Source organism: Gracilinanus agilis, chromosome 3 (genome assembly GCF_016433145.1).
Source record: "Gracilinanus agilis isolate LMUSP501 chromosome 3, AgileGrace, whole genome shotgun sequence".
NCBI lineage: Eukaryota > Metazoa > Chordata > Mammalia > Didelphimorphia > Didelphidae > Gracilinanus > Gracilinanus agilis.
Window position 1 is genome coordinate 200,775,880 of NC_058132.1, and position 4,394 is coordinate 200,780,273.

Below are 4,394 nucleotides of genomic sequence, written 5' to 3' on the forward strand. Positions count from 1 at the left end.
TTGCTACTAATTGGTAACCAGTGCCCACTCTATTCCCTTGTCCAACCTCCCCATAAGAGTCCTATCAAAATGGCGCCCTTCAACTCTCTCCTCTGGCTTCTTTAGAACAGGTTGCTCCAGGGTCTCTCTGAAAGACAGGTTGTCCCCTTTGCAGGTAAAACTGCATTCTTAGTTGGACTATATTCTGATGCCCACCTACCCCACCCCCTCTACCCACAACTATCTTCTGCCACTAGCCCTGGGAGGAGAGGGACTGATAAAGAATTCATGATCCTAACTCATGGCAGAAGCCCTGGAACATCATAGGAAGAGGACTGATATGGGACTCCTGAGAGCTGAGTTTTTGTTCTATTTCCACCAGTGATGTTAGGCAAATCATTTAAACTGTTTCTCTGTTTCTCCATCTGTAAAATGGGTTTAATAAAACTTATCTGCCTCCCAGAGGTGTTGTAAGGAGCCAACAAGATCTGGGTATGGAAAGCTCTTTGGAAAGGTATAAAGTACTGTGCAAATGGAAGAATTAAAAGTAAAGTAAGTTTCCCCTAGAGAATTTTCTCATTATCATCTGACTGTAACAAATCCCACTCCCTCCCCCTGCTACTCTGGGACTCAGATTGGCTCCAGGAACATATGCAGAAATATATAGCTCTGTCCGTCAGCAATTACCTGTTCCCCAAACTGGACACCTGCTCATTATTTTCAAACAGCCAGATGGTACAATCGGGAAGTGCCAGCCCCCATCACCACTACCCCCCATCCACATTCAGACACACATGGCCAGATCCACCATGCCTCAGTTCTGGGATGGGAACTCCAGCCCCTCGCCAATTAATTAGTAATTGCTCGCTTTGAACAAATGAACGTTCTGAGAAGTTAAAGTCAGCGCCTTCTGTACCAGTCTCCAGCTGGCTCTGAAGGTAGAACAGGAAGGGAGGGTGCCCAGTGTAGGAAGGCCCTGATCTTGGGACAAGGACATAAGACTGACCCCCTCTCTCTACCCCTCTTCTCTCCTGACAGATACTAAGGCAGAGAAATTGTATGGCAGAGAGAATACTGTACTGGGAACCAGGAAACTTGATTTCTTGTCTGAATCCTACCATGTTTTAGCCTATGTGACCTTGAGCAAGTCACTTGCTTGTTTGACATTCAGAGCCCTTCATAATCTAGGCCCTGTCTACCTTTCCTGTCTCCTCAGACCTGAATCCCAGTGCAAATATTTGATTCAGCAACATTGAACACCTAGCTATTCCACAATCCATCTCTCAGCTCTGGGCATTTTCTCTGCTTGTCCTCCATGCCAGGAATTCTCTCCTTCCTCTACTCCAACTACTGACCTCCCTGGATCCTTTTACATCCCAACTAAAATACTACCTACTATAGGAAGCCTTCCCCAACCCCTCTTAATTCCAGTGCCTTCCCTCCACTAATTATTTCCTATTTATCCTGAAAATATCTTATCCTGCTTGCTGTGTCTAAATTTACTTGCTTGTTTTCTCTCCCATTAGATCATAAGTTCCTTGAAGGCAGAGGCTGTCTTTTGCCCCTTTTTGTATGTCCAATGCATGGCAAAGTGCCTGGCACATAGTGGGCACTTAATAAATGTTTATTGATAGATTGACTTTACCTCTCTGAACCTCAGTTTCCATATCTATACAAATGCAGAAAGTGGATTAGATGATTTCCTGAGGCCTATGGGAAACCTCTGATGGTTTTTGTGCAAGAAAATAACATAGATCTGTGTCTTGGACAGATTATTTTGGCAGCCATGTAGAGAAAAAGAATTGCAGAGAAGTCAGACTTGGAAACAAGAAAACCAATTAGAGAACGGGAGCAACAATTGGATTGGTTATGGCAAGAGGTAACATTGGGTGGTGGCTGATATATGTGAGTGAAGAGAATGGAATGGATATATAAGAAAGGTTGAGAAGGTAAAATAGAAAAGACCTGCAACTGATAAGATACATATTGGAAGTGAGGGAAGGGAAGATTCTCCAATGACTCTGGGTGCCAGGAAGAATGGAATTAGAAAGTCTGGAGTAGGGGTGAGTTTGAGAGAAAGATAATGAATTCCATTTTGGATACATAGAGTTTCTGGCACCAAAAGGAAGTGAAGATATCTAGCAAGCAGTTAAAAGCATCAACCTGGAGTTCCAAAGAGAGATTGTTGTTGCTGTTCAGTCTCGTCCCATTATATGTGATCCCGTGGACTTTGTCCATGAAGTTTTCTTGGCAAAAATACTGGAATGGTTTGCCATTTGCTTATCCAAAGAAAGATTAGCTACATGGGTTCCGGAGACATCTACATAAAGATAATTAAACTCGTGGAAGCTGATGAACTCACAAAAGGAAAGAAATTATAAAGAGAGGAAAGAGAGCCCAGGGAAGAGCCTTCTTGGGAAAGCAGACTTTAAGCCAGAAGGAATATGGATGATGAATTGAGTAGTAGTGTGATGTAAGGCAAGGACTCAGGATGCGGAGTCAAGTAATCAAATTCAAATCTCTGTTCTCTCCTTACTATCTGTGTGACTTTAACAAAAATAGTTTATATCTCTGGCCTTTGTTTCTAAGTCTCTAATAACCGAAATCAACATTGCTTCCACCGTACCACTTGGGGTGACTCAGAGTTGAAGGTGAGCAAGGTCACAAATGAAAAAAGTCCATGGAGGCAAAGCATTCAAAAGAGCAGAAGGGTGTTTAGTTGGGCTGATCAACTTCAGAATCCAGACCCTGAAGAGAAGAAAGTGAAGCCAGAACCTGTGTGATGAATTAATAGTCATAGCTGGGGGGCAGCTGGGTAGCTCAGTGGATTGAGAGTCAGGCCTAGAGACGGGAGGTCCTGGGTTCAAATCCGGCCTCAGACACTTCCCAGCTGTGTGACCCTGGGCAAGTCACTTGGCCTCCATTGCCCACCCTTACCACTCTTCCATTAAGAAGCCAATACACAGAAGTTAAGGGTTTAAAAAAAAATAGTCATAGCTGATGACATCTAAGGTTTACAAAGCACTTTACATGCTTTATGTAATTTGATCGCCCATGCCAAAAGTAGTCTGGATATCCCTATTTTAAAGAAGAAGCTATTGGGGTTCAAATGAGTTATAACTTGCTTATAGTCATGTAACTATTAAGCAGACACAGGATCTGAACCCAAGTCTCTGTCTGCCTCCTCCAATTTCTTCCCTCTTTTTATGGTATCACCCTGCCTAGATCAGGAGGACAGAGGCTTGGAGTGGCTAGCAGTTATATGGAAAAAGTAGAACAGGCTTGGGCTGAGTGAGGCAGAGGGAGACTGGGAAGGACAGGAAATCATGATCAGAAAGGGTAAATGTCAATATTCAAAATCTTGGAGTTAATACAGTCATAACCAATGACAAGACCTAAGGTATGGCCATCCCCATGCATAGTTAAAACAAGAAAATCATGGGAGTTTGGGAAGAAAAACCAAAATAATAAGTAAGTGCGGAATCTATATTGCTGAAAGGGATTCAAGCTGCAGCACAGAATTCCATAGTGCCCCCCCAGAACTCTATGAGAGAGGGCACTTTGGAATTCTGTGCTGCAGCTTGAACCCCTCTCAGCAATATGGATCCCACAGTAAGGTGTTCAAGAGAGCATCAACTCATCTATTGAAGTCCTCAAGTGTGAGAGCCATTGATGGGGAGAGAGGATGACTGGGAGACAGGTAGTAAGCTTTTCTAGAGGAGGAGACAGCATGATGTGGAGGTCAATAGATATGGCAGCAAGGATATGGTTTAGGGGAGGAGAGGGCTCAAGTGGATAAGAATGAGCCAGCTGACCCAAAGACTTTCTAGAGCCAAGGAGAAGGGTCTTAGAGATTATGTAGTGTTTCTTATTATCCATTCCAAAGTTTTCCACCCCCTCTATTACTTTGGTTAATCAAAACCAGAACCAGTTAGAGGATAGCCAGCAAGACCATTTAGTCCTCAAATTCAAGAAAGGCTTCAAACTTAGGAGGCAAGAAACTATTATCTCTTTGTATGGGGCAGGAGAGTCTAAGTGGTCTCATCAGGCTTGTTGTCTGTGACATTAAACAAAAGCTAAATTTCCACTTGGTATTAGTACATTTGCACAAATGCATTTATTAAACTAAAGGCGTGTGCCCAAACCTAAAGTCCGTTGCCTAATGCTTCATTTTGGCATGGGTGGAGGTACCCCTGGGTTCTGAAAGAGTATGCCATTGGAAAGCAAGCTCTGGCATGTCCTGCCAAGCTGGACAGGCTTTCAGTAGTGGCCTGGCAATGAACTGTGTGTCTGTCCTTCGAGGACCAGCCTAGCTAAATTCAGAGAGCCTTAGAAAATTGGCCACAGCAACTCAGGAAGACTCAGGCCTATAGGAGGTAGTCAAAAAGGACTTGAATCATTTTCCAGATGAGAAA